The sequence below is a fragment of the Anguilla anguilla genome, chromosome 11 (genome assembly GCF_013347855.1).
Source record: "Anguilla anguilla isolate fAngAng1 chromosome 11, fAngAng1.pri, whole genome shotgun sequence".
NCBI classification, from domain to species: domain Eukaryota; kingdom Metazoa; phylum Chordata; class Actinopteri; order Anguilliformes; family Anguillidae; genus Anguilla; species Anguilla anguilla.
Genome location: NC_049211.1, coordinates 19,824,504 through 19,843,725, shown reverse-complemented (window position 1 = coordinate 19,843,725; position 19,222 = coordinate 19,824,504). Strand labels below are relative to the sequence as shown.

At 39.6% G+C, this 19,222-nt stretch overlaps 1 long non-coding RNA gene across 2 annotated transcripts in view; it reads right to left on the bottom strand.

Annotated features, from left to right (window-relative positions):
* The window catches only part of LOC118207617, a 29,856-nt gene extending 15,173 nt beyond the window's left edge, over positions 1–14,683 (bottom strand). For both annotated transcript variants that reach the window (XR_004761427.1, XR_004761426.1), the window contains exon 1: positions 14,556–14,683. This is a non-coding gene — a long non-coding RNA (uncharacterized LOC118207617). The remainder of the gene's footprint in view (positions 1–14,555) is intronic.
* Positions 14,684–19,222: the final 4,539 nt, after the last annotated feature.

Genomic DNA, 19,222 nt, shown 5'->3' with positions numbered 1-19,222 from the left:
TCAAGATCACAACTTTGCAAATGTGCTATCATAGATTAGTCACTTTACTAGCTTTGATTAGGCAACTATGACTTAACTGGGTTATTTGCGGCCGCTGTCATCATCCGTACGCTAAAACGATTAATTTCATATGAAATAATAAAATTGTGATCACAAGAAAACAGATTTATATCTCGACATTATGAGATAATTAAGTTGTGATCTTCAGATAATGAGATAAAAGAGCAGCCAAGGCCACTCTCAGCTTCCATAAAATTACACACAGGCTAAAACGTTTATTTTTCAGTGCACCCAAATTTTCAGCAGTGGCATACATATTTAATGTGTAAAAAAAACCTGAAACAACAACATATACATTACTCAACCTCCTCTTGATCCTTTTTTATTTTAGCTTGCATAAAGCACATAGTCAACATGTCAACATGATAAGGACAAAGCCCCCTGTTCTTCTGGCAGGTGCTCCGAATTCAGTCTTCTCCTTTTATTAACTGTGCAGTCAGGTGCTGATGCCAGCAAAAGGATACTGTGGGACAGCGAGCTCCTTGAACCTGAGTAACACCTCTGACAGCACCCTTCTGCCACCCGACAGCCCCTCAGTGCTAGGCCATCTGCTGGGCATGGTCAGTTTGCTGAAGGGAGCACAAGGCTGACACTAAGTGAACAGAGAGAGAGGTTCCACCTGAGCCTTTCAGAAGAGGTGACTGGGGGGTTCACAAAGAGGCCTTAACTGGTGCCAGTGTTCAGTTTGAGGCACATTTGTGATGTGCTCCCACGTGGCCTTGTATGCCTCATTGTGTGGAATAGTCTACACACACAGACACACACACATACACACGATACATGTGCGTACAAGTAACATACACATAGTACACCTGAAGCTGATTTTTTAACACTGAAACATTAATAAATAGCTATTTAGAATTTGTTATTACATTAAGTACTGTGTGGTTTGTGCACTATGTCAACACAACCTATTTGGTAGCAAAACACCACCGCAGCCAGAAAGCACAAGAAATGATGTAGTCTGATTAAAATACAACAAACTGTCAGCCCATAAACACAGTCATATTTAAATTTCATTAAAAATTATTGAAAATGCAAATAACCATTTACTGCTGTACTGCGTGGGCAGAAAAAGCACTTAAAATGAATATAACAGTGGTAAATTAATTCAATTATGAAGAAAAGACATTATTGACTCCATAATAATGCAGTTAATATAATTTGTGCCTTAAGGGTGCAACACATTAGACAGCCTATGAATTAACACACAGAGACCTGCTTATGCACATGCACACATTACCGGGGTGGCAATGCATGTGCATAGTATATCAGGACTGGCTACTGGATAATGACTGACTGACTGAATGATTTACTGTGGGGAATGGGATCTATTCTCTACATTTCCCAAACCAATGTGCCATTTCCAACAGTGGAAATGTCTGGATTTTTGTTCCCTCCCATTAGGCATGAAAGAATGTGTGAACATGCTTCATTTGCCATTTTGCATAATCCTTTAATGAATAAACATTTTAGCAGCGTCCCCAAACTGCCCAGAAGATTCTTTATTCAGGAGGAGGTCATAAATATTCATTTGTACTCTCGGTGATCGTGTACCCTTCCCTGCATCATTGTACGTACAATTCAAAATTGGGGGAATACAAACCTCATTCTGTTATTATAATAGCAATGAATAGTGCTCAGACGTGCAAGGGGAATTTGACAGCAGATAAATAACTGGCATCAGCCAGAAAAGTACACAGTTCTGAAGAGTTTGAATTTTCCATATGAATTGCCCAAAATCAAGCCAGTGTTCTTCAAGGCCTAACTCAAACAGAGGCCTAGGGGAAGACTCCATAAAACACAAGGGTGCTCAAGATTCAGAAGAGCGGCTTCTAAAACCTCCATTAAAACGGATCAGAGTGAACTAAGGGAGGTGTTTGTGTCGGCACATTGCACTTCCACAGTAAGCTCAATGCATTTTGAGAAATCCTCAAGAAAGCCACATCAAGAGCACCAATGCTAACAAAGGGAGCCGAGAGTCAGCTGTGCAAAACTGAGGGAGGACTGAGACAACAGTCGCTATTTCCAAAACATGCGTGCCCGCAAGCCAAGAACACTTGGAATGTGTCTACATGAGAGCAGAATGAGACGCTGCACCATTTCAGTCTGCTACATCAAGACAGACGCGGTGGAAAGACAGGCCGCATGGGGACAGGTACTGGGGCAATTAATGCTTCTTTAATGCAAAAGGCACTGGGGGGGCACCTGAGGCACAGAGAGGCACCGCTCAGCTTCCTCCCTGTCAATTACAAGCCCTGTAATCCTTCGCCTCACGCCTTGACAGTTTCACCTTCTGTTTTCTCAGGACTCATCTGGATGAAGCTGTCAGACCTCAGAGCTGTCTGTCACACACATGCGGCCAAGGCAACCCCGGTGTCACACACACGATCCATCTTGTGTCCACGCTCACGCAGCCACTGTTCCACTCTCACAGTTATCCAAGGTTAATGTGAAATGAAAACAGCAGGAATGAATTACCAGTTTCAAATATGAAACAGGTCCGAAAGACTTCTGAATTACATTTGCTTCATCAACTAGAAAACACATTAGAAGCTTTCTACAAAAATACCATGTCTGTAACTTGTGTTTCTTTGGTAGTACATACAGATACAAGAGCCTTATTCCATGTACATGAAGGCCCTCTCTCCTACAATACTTAACTATCAATGTTAAAACATAGTTTAAACATAGTTCACTTGTTTTTCAGTGAAAATCATGTTTTACCTAGGCCTATATAATAAATTTATATAAAGGGGAACTATTTTTTCAAGAACATAATGCATTTAAGATCTTCAGTGGCCTTGTGGTTTAAGCACCCATTCTTACAGTGGAAGGTTGTGAGTGCCATCTTCATCTGAGAGACAGCAAAAACAGTAAATAATGTCACCCTCTGCCTTCTCACTTGCCACTCAGCATTACAGACATGGAGTTGGGAAATGGAATGCCACCTGTCAATTGGGCTTACTGGTGCATTGAGCTGCTTAACGCAAGGAAATGGGGATAAGCCATACATGCCATTCCACTCAGGCACATCATACACACTGCAATCCAAAAAAAGACGAAAGAGAACGCATTCTTACAGAAGCCACCCTTTACATAGAACAGCCACGTGGAAGTTCTGGAATGGGAAAGATGGATGGGAAAGGTATTAAGCTGGGCAAGTACTGTCCAAAATGGCATCACAAAGTAATTATTAAACAGTCAAAGACAATTTTGTTCTTTGTATTGTTGACATCTATCATGGACTGCCTATAATCATTCTGGAGGACGCCCAGCTCACCTTGTCACCCACAGGAGACGATGGAGATCAAGGAAGATTATGGGAGGATACAACTGTATTCCCTATTTGAAGGACAGTCCTTGAGTGCCAACTGGCTAGACTGGCGTCTGCCCTGTGTTGGGGATGTAAATAATTTGCAGCTCCCTAATTTGACTGTCACATGCCTGCTGTCAAGCATGCATGTGCCGACAGCTCCTTCTGACCACAGTTAGCACATTTCACCCCTCCCCCCTCAAGTCATAAACATATCTTTCCCAGAATATCTGTTTTATCTTGCTCGTTGTCATAAAATATGTGTAACAGCATATGTTCATTACCAAGGTGTCTCTGCCAACATACTGACTGAGCTAACTTTTTGCAAACAGGACACAAGTGAGTCAACCCAGACCATTATGAGAAGCTTTATACACAGCGAGGTAATTTCACTTAAATGGCATACTTCTGCAGCTTGGAGGACGCTGATCACAACGTAATGAAAATTAGGGATATTCAGTAGGATGCAGACGGCTGTACTAACCGCAGATGCATTCACTGGAACTGACACTTACAAGGCAGTTTAAATGCTAAGCTAGGCATATCCAATTTAAAGATGTGACTGGTGACTGACTTTCAGGATAATCTCTGTTATATGGAAGTTTTCCTTTTCAAACCTGGTGCTCACATACTGACACCCACAATAAGAGAATTGAGGAGCAAATTTGCAGACTGATCCCATTATGTGCAGCACTGAAACTGAGAGAAACGATTCCAGCACACGGGTACATAGGATACGGAGAGATTGATGACAATGCTGAGACTGAGCAGGGCTGCCTTCAGGGATTTTAGAAAATATACATTGATTTGTGTAGCAAAAATGGAATGAATGTCTCCATCAATATAGCTTCAAGACCATTGTCTGTTTCAACAGTTGCACTTTAGTGCTTTAAACTTTATCATATTTTTAGGACATGATTTTAGGAGCATCCAAAGTTTTATGTCTTTTTTAAATATGTATTGTCAATGGGAGCCATTATTCTACACAAAGCACTGTTTAGAGTAAAAAAAAATGTATTTGCAAAACTGCATTTAGGGTTTCAGTTGGGTGTGCATAAAATTAATGTAGCTGCCCTCACTGAGTAAACAACAAAACTCACTTCTGCATGGCAAAGAGAGCAGGATAACACTGTCAATGAGTTTGTAATATTTATATTTATTTTGTTGAAATCTTCCCATGCAAGCTTTTTCTTTATATGCAATCCCTGACATGATAATGCACCGCTATTGGCTGTCAGACCAAGTTAAGCACAATTTAAGGTGCATGCTAGGCCAGTGCTGCGAACAATATAGTGCCACGTTCCTGACATGTACTGTAGCCCATTTTTATAGGGTCATTATTTTAGCCTTCATTTAGTTTACTGCCAGGGCCCAAATCTGGCAGTACTCATTAAGCCAAAATCTTTTTAGAACCACAATAATGCACAAAAACCTGTAAATATTATTATACTGCATTTCAAATTACCACATCAAAAATGAAAAAATAACAAGGTTCAATAAGTGGCAATGTTCAGTGAAATGTAGAATAAACAAATAAAACTGAGACAACAACCTCATATCATGAAAACAGCAAGTTAACCCAAGTTCTGAAAGGTAGGGAGGTAGGAGAAAAGAGAGGGAGAAAACAATTGCACATGGTCTTTGTGGTATTAAGCATGTTATCACAACCTTTTTTACACATTTGTAACTTTTCAAACTGACCTTGGATCAGTGGTGTGAGGAAAGTGTCCAATGTCATTGTAAACATGTACTGTATTAGCTGAATTTCCTATGTCCTCTGAGTTTCCAGGACAAGTGCTTTTATTAAACATTGACTTTGGCTGCACAGAAAAGCCAGCCTGAAACCATGCTCTCCCAGCCTGAAACCATGCTCTCCCAGCCTGAAACCATGCTCTCTGGATATCGAAGCGAGATGCTTAGCTGCTTCCAGCAGCTTTTAAAACTCATTTGCACAATACAATTTAGATGCTCTTGTCTTCACACTAACCAGGTTGCTCAGGGAGCATTTTTGAGCGTAAATCAATAACAAGAGAAATTGCCTCATAACAGATGACTTTTTCCATGCCCTGTGCTGCTCAACTAGATTTTCTTCACATTGAATCACAAGTACTGATACCACAAAGAACAAATGTAGCTTAAAGGGCAATAGAAAAAGAAGCATAAGCACACAGACAGACAGATTGGTCCTGTCTGCAGCCACACAGAGCACCACCTGGGATTACCGCAGTAGACGAAATTCAATGTCAACGCTGGCTGAACAGGGGACACCTGTCCTTTTCAGTGCTCACACTGGTAACATCTAAAACCGAATATTTTGATTGCTATTTGTAGAATCAGAAAATACCACCCAGATAGCTCCCTGATTAGTCAATTATTGCAATTTGCGTTTTCGTTTTTTTTTATTTTTTATTTTGCTTCAATTATTAGGCTCTGCTGGAAACACAAATGTTTGAAGTGCATTTGAAGTAAAATATGTTGTTTCCATGGCAAATAATCCGGTGAAGGGTGGGAGTGAATAGAGGTGGATAGAAAGGACCAAAGCCATGAGTAATAGCCTTGCCAAGTCTGTAATTACAGCAAAGCTACTGGAATGTCTAGATATTTACCAAGATAAGGGGTTGAAGTTTCATATTCTATCATATGCTCTTAGACTGCTGATGCTTTTTTGGAAAAATGTAAAATCTGATAAAAATTTAATCCAGGCTGACAAATGCACAATACACAAAAGAAATGCATGACTAATGGCACACAAAACCAGTGTTTTAATATTGCACAAATATTGCAAAAGGGTGTTGGGCCACCATATGAGACCAGTTTATAAGATATATAATGCGGAAAACACAATGTGCGCCTTCTCTGTGCTAGTTAAGAATTCCATGTATCTATGTATTCTGAGCATCTAATCTGACCTTCTGCACCCTCACACTGATGGTCTCCCACCCATTTCATAAATAATTCCTTGTTCTGCTTGGTCCCCTCTAAACTGAAGACCCTACTCCAATGCCCTCCATAACACATTTGTGGCATTATTACTGGAAAGTCATATATTCAGCCTGTATTAATGCACTGATACGTGTCTGTCTAGCATTCCTCCATTTCCTCAGCCGTAAACAGGCGTGAGTTGTACGACTGGTTTTATTTTTGTTGTTCTCTTGGGAAATAACTGGCCATAATGTGACATGTACTTAAATATTATTTAAAGCTCAAAGCATTCTTGATTTCTGGCACCTACTTTTACATAACTATAAAAAAAAATCTGTTTCACAGGATATAGACTTGCCATATCTTGCACAGTGCCAGAATATCACAGCATGTTTTTTTCGTAAATTATATCTGAGATAAAAAAGGAAATGCATCTTCTGTTAGACATAAAAACTTAAATAACTTTACTTTCATTTAAATTCATGGAGGTGTCCTAAAGTTTTTGCATTGTCACTCTTTATGATTTTCAGCTGAGCATTTAGTAGATTTTTCAGTACAGAACTTATTGACGAGGGCTCATGGTGATGGCTTGTATTTCTAAGAGGGTGACTCACTCTCCAGTGACATGGGGTGTAATTACATTCCATCGATTCAGTCTGCAAGTTTGCATTCCGGCACTCTTGTTTAACACAAGTCTGAAAATCCAAGGTCTGAATTTAACCTGAAACTTATACCACCTGCTAATTATCAATTACTAAACCTGGTCTTTTTTCTTTCTTTTTTTAACTCGAACAGGTGGTACCATCTCAGTACAAACCTGTAAATTAACACCGTGACAGTCACTGATTAGGAGTTACCAAACTTAACTGAATCTGGCCCCAAATCTAGTAATATAATTCTTTACCCCAGCTAGAGTGAATTCTGAATACAACCATCCAAGCAGAAAAAAATACACAAGGGAACAAGGGAACAAGGCTTTATGATCTTAAATCTGAAACAGACAATGCATATGAGTTTCAGGGAAGTGCGCCGCTCGGACAGAAAACAATGGTATTAGACTGAGCATTGATCCACTGACTATGTATTGAGGGGAGATAAGGCATGTCTAACTCAACCCCAGGCAAAGTGACTGCTTGTTACACAGAGAGGAAATACACTTAGAAAGGGCAGTGTCTCCTGTGCGCTACCTGCTCTATCGCAATCCGCGCGGAGGCAGTCCCAATGACTTTCCTGGCGCAATCGATACGCAAGTCAATATCCCCCCTTTGAAAGCACAGGGAGCAGCCTGCCACTGGACAGATCAGACAAGGTGCTCATTATTCTCAGTGATATTTGCTTTAGAATAAGGAGACAGCCCACACCTGTTGTCACGCTCTTAAACAGGCAGCATTAATATCAGGTGACAGGGATGCACAGGGCTGAGACTGTCCTCTACGCTTTGCACACATTAGCCAGCTTTACACTGTTGTGTTATTTCTCTGAGGGATTACAGATTCAGGTCTGCCGTTGTTGCCCAGACGAGGCTGCACCAACATCTGCTCCGATTGTTTCCCCAAACTGTGAAAGTTCTCACCGAGTTACCCATTCCTGCACCTGAGCACCACAAATTATATTTCCACTGTAAACGGCTCCCAACTAAACCACAGAAGAGTCTCCTTGTTTATGCTCTTGCTGTCTTAATTTATGAAATTATTTATTTGTTTTCACATTTTAGCAAGGCTATTTTGCAGTTGGAAGTGTGATATATTTTGCCACATAAATTATTATAGGGTAAGAGAGGTATTACTAGTAAATGTATCCAGCTAATTCAATAAATTAAACCACAGTAAAAGTGGTAGGAAGGAGAAAATTCAGTCACACTCAAAATTGCGTCCTCCCTGAAGTTTCAGGCATAAGAGCATTTATTTTTCTTTTTGGACTTTCAAGCTTTAGGACTCCAGGAACAGATTGCATGACTACATACAAAGAGTATTGACAGGGAAGAGCTCATTCCTAAGACCTGCAGCACTTATGTCAAATGAAGAAACAAAATAGATTAGAGCAGATTTACACCAAGGTTTGTGCTGTTAAATTCTGTATTGTGTTTTTAATTTCACGAAAAGAGTTCATGATGATTTCAAAAATCCTGAGAATCCTTTCCCTCCCCCATTGACAGAGAGACATGGATTGAATAGCTGACATAAAAAATAAGTGTTGTTACTTATTTGTCACTTCAACAGACACAATTCACTTTTTGTTCCGCTGGAATCATAGAGAACTGAAGAACGTAGGGTTACATAGCTACATTCTTTTCCTTACATTCTAAGGAAAGAAATAATAATATAGTAAGTTTCAAATAAAACTCCCACCTGACCCATACAAAGTACTTCCTAGTACCACTCCCAGTACTTATATTTCTATTCCAGATTTGTGGCCCTGGATATGGACGTCTCATAAAATACTGCTGTGCTGGCACAGCTCTGGGAGTTGTGCGACAAGGGTTTAGGGGCAGAGCTCACATAAATCACCAACATGCCAAAGGCCTTATTGAAATGATTCACCGGTGTGAGAGTACAGAAATTAGGCCACATAAATTGTACAATCATATTGAACAACTGAAAAATGAACAAAAAAACACTGGCTCAGCAGACACACACTGAAGTCAAAACAATAAATAGCCAATGCATCAAAACTTTCAGAACAATTGCGAAAAAACTAACAACATAGCGCAACCTAGATGCAACCTAAAAGAAACTGCTTTTTTCAACCAGTAGACAAATTCCTTGAGGCTGATATGTTTTTTTTTTTTTTTACCCAAGCAAGTCTGTGCACTTGAGTCGACAAAACTTTGAACTTCCAAAGTTCCAAGATTTGACAAGAACTGTTCTTCCAAACTAGTCGATTACTAATTATTTGCACAAGAAAACAGTACCGCAATGGCCCTGGAGGAGATCTGGGATCTGAGGCAAAAAAAAAAAATATTCCAACCAACTGTATCGTCAAGCAAAAACATGTTTACAGCAGAAAGGAATGCCTCTCTTTCCTACAGTTGGGCTTGTGCCCTGTTTCCCATGCCACTCCTGATCTTGCTGCCTTACTGGTTAACCATCCCCCCCTTCCCGTATGCCATCCAGTGAGGTTTTCCTTGCCACTGCTGCAGTGGGCTAGCCTGGTGCGCCTGGTCTGCATTAGGCGAGGGTATATGGTAAAACATGTTTTAACAAATGTTTTGTAATGCGCTACATAAATAAAATTTGGTTGAATGACTGAATGCGCATTTAAAAAAATTTAAGAATGCCATCCTATGGTAAACACTAAAATGGGCAGCAATACAGTGGCCCAGACTGTGATAATTGTGTGTCTCAGTATGACTTCTAATGATTCAATGTTAGGATAACCAGAGCCACCCGAAATTCTATATTTTTCATATCTAGAATTGCTTAGAGTCTAGAAATGAGACTCTATGCAATTCTTTTTCTATGCCAGCACCAGTGAAAATAAAGCAAAGGCAGGTTTAGCATGGTGTAAATCATTCACAGTGAGCTTGCAGTGAGGGCCGTGAGGAGACTATGTTGACTTATTACCTCACCGGAAACCACAGGGAACTGCAGCTATTCTTAGGCAGTTGAATGATGACCAGTGTAATGTGCTAACTGAGCTGCAAACTAGGCTAACTCGGAAGATGACTTCCCTATCGTCCTGAGACACACAAAGGAGTCCAACGCTGAGACTGTCATCCCCTACACTAATGTGCGACGGCAAGATGATAAACTCACCACATCTTCAATTATAAACATCACTTGGCAAAACCACTGTTATAAAGACAGCAAATACTTGACAAGTAATGTACAAATAACGACATTTTATAGACATCTTTTGACCTTTCATGCAGCTATGCCGTACAGAAGCAAATCTGGAATGTGAATCACCTGTCTGGCCAACTATGTCAGCCATACATGTCCTGACAAAACCCAGCTCAATATTCAAATCTGACAGCATTTATCTTCCTAACATCTACCGGCCAAAATCTTAGCAGTTCCCAGACTTTAATACATGCAGTAAATTATTCATTTAATCACACTAAATTATTTATTAACCACAGTTATATTTGGTTTGTTTGGCAAAACCAGCTATGAAGGAAATGATTCATGGCTACAGATATGAGCTTTCTGAAATGCCCTTTTCAATTATTTCTTAAATTGTTTGTTACACTAATATTTACAAAAACATCCCCTCGTGGAACCAATTACATGGTAACAGAAGTACCCCATCGATTCACACCCTTCCATACCCTCCTGTGCACCAAAAATGATGGGTGTGGCTGTCTGTGGGGAATGCAGTGGCATGGAAAAATCATTCCTCAAAGGCTCAGCAAGGTATGCACTTCTCTTGCCTTGCAAAACTCTTACTAATGTGAAGACAGCTTTTATACCATTAAAAGCTACAGTAAGACTGAGTGCATCAATACCTACCAACCACTGCCTGCCTGCGTGCTCTCTGTACAGAGACCTCAACTGTCTCCCACGCTGCATGGAGGCTGCTTTCCCACAGAAAGGACTCAGACAAGCAGAGCTAGGCCAGAAACAGATACAGGAGAGGGTTTCCTTGCAAATAGCTCTCAATGGGTCACACTTATAATAGGAGCTAAACAATGTGTATATGCTTAAAGAACATAAAACCATAAAAAAAGAAATGTTAAGCGATAGCTGTTACACAACGTAACAGCAAAATATAATAAAAAGCAACCTGATCATCATGAGAATCTTCTTCGGAAGTCTAAGCATGATGCCCAAATGTCCATTGGGGTCCAAACTGGACAGATACAGGAGAGAAACATGACTATGCACAGGAGAGAATGTTCCCCCCAGCCGTGTGTCCACCATGGCTGCTCTGTGGAGCTGCAGTGACACTCAGTCAGCCTGACATCCACATCCAGCTCTCAGCAAAGTCCGTTTTTTTTCTTCCAGGGAGCAATTACTTCCAGCAAATGTCAAAATGGCACAGAGGGCTAAGGATGCTGACATATTCCTCCCCAACACGATGAAAGAAATGTACTACTCAAAAAATTTCTAAATTGACATTTTCACCTAATATATATATATATATTTATGTGTGTGAAAAAGTGAAAGCACTGAGAATTGCTATATTTTGTAGTATGGTATTTTACTGCTTTTCTTTCAGGAAAATATATGAGTTCATTTATATTTTTCACCATGTGCAGTGATGTAGTTTTTGCTGTAAATATCACATGTATGCTGCGCATGCCACTTCCATTTAATTAAAGTTGTTTTCCCGAGACAAAATCAAAATGTAATTCATGTATAACAATGGCCTTCTCTGACAATAGACCTGATGGTTTAATTTATTGAAGAAAGCAAAGTTCACTCCTAGGGGCTGTATTCTGCATTAGAACACACTGGCAGTAATTATTTCACTTATCATTAAATGACAGCTCTAGGCTCCGAAGCTATTTACACAATCAAGACATGCAATGCATATATTAAAATGTTATTCAACTGCAAATTCATTTAAACATCATTACTGTCTTGAAGAACGCTTAGGAAAGGACACAAAGATGCTCATTTCCCCCCCCTCCTTAGTTTTTGTCACACAAGTTCCAGCACTTATAGAATTGCTTCCAGTGAGTTTGACTAAATATAGCCTAATTTTAATCCAATAGTCATGTGAAAGAAATCATTTACATAAAGGTTGACATATTTGACAAAGGTTTTCCCCAGAAGAAAATGCCAACACACAAGTACTTATGCATTTTAATTGTTAGTTTGAATGATAATGAATGTACAGCCTTTGCTGTAACTAACAAATGCCATGAATGCACATACTTCAATAAATATAAATATAAAATATAAATATTTTAATGCCATCACTAGAGTCCTGCTTGGAACCATACTGTAAGTCAAAACTGTAAGACAAAGCAGCTGGTCACCAGATAGCCCCAACTGCCTGGTGTCTCACACCTGTATGCACCAATCAAAGTGTGATCGAGACGATAAACGGGAAATGCTCATTTTAATAACACGCAGAATGGGTAACTGTGATCTTTGTGTCTTTGTAACATTATTTCACTTCATTAATGCTTCATCATTCATCTCTTGCATGTCTGCTCTAAGTAAGCGTGATCAAATAGCTCCACAGTGGCCAAAGCACGGTCTGCCACACACTACCCTCCAAAAACCCCTCCTTTACTAAACCTTCCTTCACACCATAGTTCACATAGGCTTGTGAAACAGCACCCTCATAAACAGACAGTGACTAAGGTGTAAAACATGGCTGTGAGAAACAGAGGAAGTACTGGGGTAAGCTGCCATCACTGTACCGGTGAGAACACCATGCACAGGAGTTCGGGCAAAACAAGAGAAAACAGCGACTATAGGAGCTCACAGTCAGGGGATGGAGGATGAATGTGTTCTCTGTGCACGAGCAGTGTCAATCATCTCAAGTGATACATTTGAAAAAATACAAGACAAGTACAAGTACAATGTTAATTGCTTCTGAAAGCTCACAGGACCAGGGCCTGACATTAACGTTTTTTTGGCTAACCGGCCACTGGGGCTAGTTGTTTTCCAAAGTCACCCCGTCTCCACACTGATACTTGGAGAATATCCATGGCTATATCTGATGGTATTGAGCATTATGTGAATATAATGTTCTTATATTAATTTAACAACATCAACATTATATCAGGTTCTGTTGATGCACTCATTTATTTTTACTTTTACTGTATGTTTAAATTTATCTTTTAAATTGTATCTGTTAAAATAACAGTATTACGGGAACAGCAATAATAATCGTTTCTTCTTTTTTTTGTAGCACTAAATAAACTAAAGCGACTTTGAAATCATGGACGTCCATCTGTCAAAGTCACAGAACTGTCTGTGGTTGAGGTTCATGCTGCTTCACATTGTTGTGCTCTGTTTGGTGCTGTAATCATTGTCACTTCCATGCATTCCAATCAGAACTGGGGAATCAGAATCTACGCTCTCCACTGGAGTGTCACTAACGAACATTCTGAGGCTGCAATGAGTATAGGGGTGCGTCCCAATACAAAAAAATCACCTCATCTCCTCTGTGCCCTGGACATTGATATTTGTGTACTCCCTCCCTCCAGTGTCCCAGTATTGGAGAAGCCAAGCAAAGCAGCTTCCAACTCGGCTCCTCGTCTCCTCCCAGCGAAGGATACATCAGTGTGTCCTACGGCACAAGTCTTTTCACATTTCTGGGTGACATCATCATGTTTACCCCCACAGAGATTGAAAGACTATCCCACAGAATTTGACATTCAAACTTTAGAAAGCAGAGATGGCTGAGAACTTTAATTCTCAGTGACTTAAATGACTCTGAAGAGGTTTAAGCCAAAGGTGATCAGAGTTAGAGGATTCCTCCCAAAGCAAACAACCAGAGCAATTTCTGGGAAATTCACTTTTTTGCTGTTTTTCCCAGATTCATACGAAATGACTGATAACAACTGTGTGCGGCCCTGTGCATCCAGTACAATGATGCTAACAGTGTTAGTTCTATCAATGGCTGCAGATGGATGCCACCAGCTATCTTAGCTCCTACCTTAGGATCAACCAGGGGATCTACTCTAATCCACCTCTAGCAAGCAAATTAGTCTAGCTTCATAATTATGACGATTTACCTCCACCATTAGTGTTATCGCAATAACTTTCTCATGTGCATGAAGCACATGCTAATTTTTTAATGGGAAAATAGCTAGATATAGCTAATTTGACTGTATTTAACTTTCTCAATCTATCACATCACACAATATGACGTCCTTGTATAATAATGAATTAAATAGCCTAGACGGTTTTTAATTGTGCACTTTGGTAAGAGAATGCATTAGTCATGAGCAGTTTGCCAACTCGCTTAAGCCCAAGTAAGGAGTAGCCTTGAGAGTCGGCTATTGCAGGACAGAAGGCGAATAAAAAACAAACGTTCACCTGAAAGTGGCATTCATAAAAGTTGTAGAATTAATGTTTATACATTGAAGAACATTTTTGTATAATCATGCCACAGAATTCAAAACATTTCCTCAAAACAGCTTACTTGAGTTAAATTAACATCAACTGCAACGCGAAATCAAACCAAGCTTGGCAATTCCAAATAACATAGCATTATGGTGTAGTTAACGTGCGAGGTAGCAACCACACTGGAAGCAAATTCCCAAATTAGACAATCACATAAGTACTTTGCTAACGTTTGGCCACCGCGACAAGTAGTTTTCATGGAGCCTCCAACAGTAATGGTATTTTACCTTCTGTAGCATTCTTCTATTAGTACTTTGAAGTAAATAAACAGAAAACTCCAAAGGCGGTGTGCACTCATGTTTTGTTTCCACCATGTTTTTGTTTTTACTGCTCAATTAACTAGCTGTCTATGCGAACGCCGTCACGTTCAATCTACCACATGTAACAATGTAGATTTGGGACGCATTAAGAGTCATTAGCTATCAAAGCTCCTGACGAAATTTAGCTAAAATGTTGGATCAGGTAAATAATTGGTGTTAATGAAATAATTGGTGGATGTTGGCATATCCCTGCCCTGCTTTCGAACGTCACCAGTGGAAATGTCTGGTACATTTTCTTAAATTTCATAATTAATTTGCGTAGTTAATCCGTTGTAGGTAGTCTGCCATTAAGGTATAGGCACAGTAAAAACGACCAGGTTAATCAATTTATTTATTCAAATACCTTTTTAAAAATAATATAAAATACGCGACGGCCTTTTTTCCCCTTGGAAATGAGCATCCCTACTGCAAATATGCACATTTTACACAGAATAATACATTTGTCAAAGCAATCCATGCTGTGGCAGGTTTCTCAAAGCCATCAGCTATTTTAGGTCAGAGACTTTTCAGTCCCAGGTTTGAGGCCCCACTCTTTCAGTAAGTTTTACATTAGGCCTACTGCAACCTTTCTTCCCATTGCGTTTTGTGAGAGAAACAATTTTGCGAACGATGTGGCTAGTTACAGTTACTGCTGCCCCGTCACAATGTGAATCACACTCCATCCATCTGGGAACTTAAATGAACTTGTGGTATGAACGTGGAGTCTACACTAAAACCTGTTCAATGAGTACACTATTTTCAGGTGGAAAAGTAGGATGAGAAATATTCACCTACCCAATATATTTTTTCCTGCACAATGAAAAACGGAGCCAAGTTAAATGTATAAGAGCCCAAGTTGGCAACACTGCGCAGGTTGGTGAAAGGACTTTTGATTGCCCATGTCTTCTCAATGAAAATAAAAATGAACTCTAAAAATGTCCAAGCAACGTGTTTGCTCAAGAACAGCCGGTACTGTTTTTACACTGTACCATGTTGCCTGACACAATTGTGCAATCAGTCTCTGTTTGTTCAAATTAGGCACCTCTCTAATCATTGTATCCATGCAATCAATCAGATGGAAAATATGCATGCCATATGCAAGGTCCATGGTTTTGGTTAATTAAAATTAGTGACTGCTGAGAGAGCTTTGCAGTGAAGCACAGCCTTAGTTTTTAATATTGATTGATTCATCAATTACATGAATTCACATTTTATTATTGACAGGTGTACTTTGGATTGAGTGAGATGTAGATAACCTTACTAGTTCACCTACGTTAAGGGACGTGACCAAGAACAATGCTGAAACAATGGATCTTCTGCGTGTAGCTCCTCTTACCACCTGGAGACTCCTGCATTTAAGAAGCAGAGAAGATAGGAGTAATGCAGCAGCTTGGTATCTGGTAAGTCTAAGGAATCTATGGATGTGTTGGCCATGTGGAAAAAGCACTCTGAGCCCAGGAAGCCTGATGCTGTGCTTGTAAGGAACACAAACAAGAACCTGGGGAGGTGGTTTATCATGAATGAGAGTGCAATATGCTTGAAAGTCATTAGCACAGCTTCAGTTGTCTCTATAATTCCAGACACGGAGCAGCCCTGGTGCTGAAAGGATAATTACCCATAATTAGTGATCTCATGCCTTATTTATTAAGTAGCTAATTCTGGTTTACAAACTTTGACACGTGTTTCCCTTTTTGACTATTTTCACACTTGATGCTCTTGAGACTGTTGGACTTGCATGCTCTTGTTTCACAGACATCATTGAGATATTGCTTCAGTACATAATATTGCCTGCTAGTATGCCAGATAACTTAATTAATTTTCAGAACATGCATCAAACTGAAATGTTTTGGCTTTAATACATGCAGAGTTGAGTATCTGATGGCTGAATATTATCTGCGACAGCCCCTACTCATATGAGTTTTGCAATGTCTGGAGACCCAAGCATTCATTTTCTTTCTCATTTAACCAAGGGATGGATGGATAGCAATATGTTGCAGTCCAAAGTGGTTTCTCAGTAGAATGGTCATTGTGTGTACCCATCTATCCATATGCTGAACTGTCACCATTTTCCATTGTGTGACCTCCAGGGCCATGCTAGAAGGCACTGTACCGGCAAAGATGATCGCAAATCTGCAGTGAAAACTGCCTTTGCCTCAAGACACATATATGAGCGAGTGAAAAACAAACCCAAAGCCAAGGGCAGTGGTGAAACTTAAACGCTATTGCAACATCATCATAACAACCGTACAGAAGGCATGGGTATAGGCTGTCCCATTGGCTTTACCATCGTGAATGTCCATGATGGAAAATACTGTAGTACATGAAAAACAGCACTGACACACCTGGGATCCTTTGCTCTGAAACAAATATATTTTGACAGCAAGTGTCTTCTGTCTGGCGCACAATAATTCATTCTTATGTCTACTGGTAGACACACGGACTGTTGACTGTCACTTTTTCTAAATGAAATGGGTCTTGGAAGAGAGATGGATGATTGTATGTTGATGCACATGGCGCCACAGTTTCAGGCCAAGCAGTGAAGTGTTTAAAATCTTCACATCATTGGAAATCTTATATCCATATGCCAACACATTTCGCTCTGACCATTGCATAATAACTCCTGAAGAGAACCACATCTGTATAAATAAGCCAGCTACTGTTGTAATTCCACAAAGAATGCATGAATCAATGTTAGTGTTATATTAAAATGTGTTTAAGGCTATTTGCATGCTTTTATCTCACCTTGACGATAAATAAACTGATTTACACAAACTGATTGACCTACAGAGGCTGCAGTGAAGCAGCTGCAATTCTTTTAACAAGTCTGCTGCACAAAATGCAAAGAACTGCCAGCTGGTTTGAATGTCCATTCACCAAACTACACCATTTCATGGGAAAGCAGTTTTATTCAGAAACGGTTTTGTTTTACCCTTTCTTTTGAACATACACATAATAAATATACCTGATAACATCTGCCGTTTTTATATGAGTCCTTTGGAGAAGGAATAAGAGGAATAGAGCGTAGTGGGGAGGGGAGGGGGGCTGTGGTGCTTATAAAAATATTTCCCTGTCCGTAGCAGGGTAATCCGTGAACATTCCATCTTTTATTCTGGCTAAAGCGCATCAGAATCCCCTTACTGGCACAGAGGCCCGTACAGGCCTCACACAGCTGTGCCCCACATGCACAGCGTTCCGCAGCGAGACTGGCACAGACGGGGGGGGGGGGGGGGTTCGTCCACAGCGAGATTTACTACACCACTGGAAAGGCAGTGCTCCTACGATTTATGGGCATAGTGCACTCTCACCATCAGACCAGCACTCTCCTCATGAAATCTTGGTGGAGCTGCAGACGTGGTTCATAAATGGAAGGCTTTGGTTTATTACAATGATCACATAATAATTAGTAAGTATTTTAAAAGCATATTGTCTGTAGATTTTTATAGTTCCTTTTTTAATTATTCGTATTGAAAGCACACAGAAGGCTACCAAGTATACCTTACTTCTTTGTAATTAATCCGCAGTTTGTCACCCGGGTTTAAAATTAACTGATGGCTGTCAAAAGGGTGTAAATGTTGCAATAAACTTTTGGTTTGGGTTTGAGTCACCTCCAGTGTTTCGCTCTGGCCTGAGGTTGCACCAGGCAGACAAGCTGTTCCACTGGCCCAAGTGTACATAGCTACATAGACAACTTTCCTGTATATACAACATTAAGGCAAGTTATGATATTAACAAGTTCTGCAAGTTCTAAATGAACTAATATCAGCATAATCTCAAATACAGAACTACAACATGTTTTTGAGTATTGTAATGTAAAAAGAGTATTGAAAATGCAATATAATAATGAGATCGCAATGTTCAGAGCTAACTAAATGTCATATGAATCAATTAGCTGCAATGAATTAATTTTAAACAGGGAGCCAACAGGGAGCCAACACTTAAGCATAAAATTTAATTGAGAGATATCCTTTTCCACAACACAATGTGCTCATCACCAAACCGAGACATTGGTTTAAATTGGTCAATAGGGAAGCATACCACGCGCTGGTCTATCATTATCTTCTCCAGCATCAATTGTAGATTTAATTGGAAGAGATTCCTATTCAAGCACCTATAAGTCATAGCTATGCTTTGTATTTTTACTTTAATGATTCAATGGTTATGGTGTTTTTAGCTAAATGAGAATAGATCATTGAAACACAAAGGCAAACGGTGTAATGTTAATATGGAGAAAATATAGCTTTTGAAATTCTGAACTGCGCATTCAAAGTCGCTCTGAAAAATGGCTGTACACAGTTTAACAGTGTTTTTTTTTTTTTTTTAGTCATCACAATTTTCATCCCAATGTCAAGAAATTGCTTTTCAGAATGAACAACAAATCCAAAAACCAAATTACTTTTTAATTTAAAAAAATTAAGTCTTAGTTGTTACTTCTCTTCTTTTATGCTGTTTTGAAATTTAAATAATTTTATTTGTTAACAACCGAATCAATGATTTATTATATTGAGTACTGTGCAAATATTAGTACTTATTTCCTCTCTAGCCTGGTAGTATGAGGCAGGTTTATACACCCATATTTGGCAGAGGACTGCCCTCTA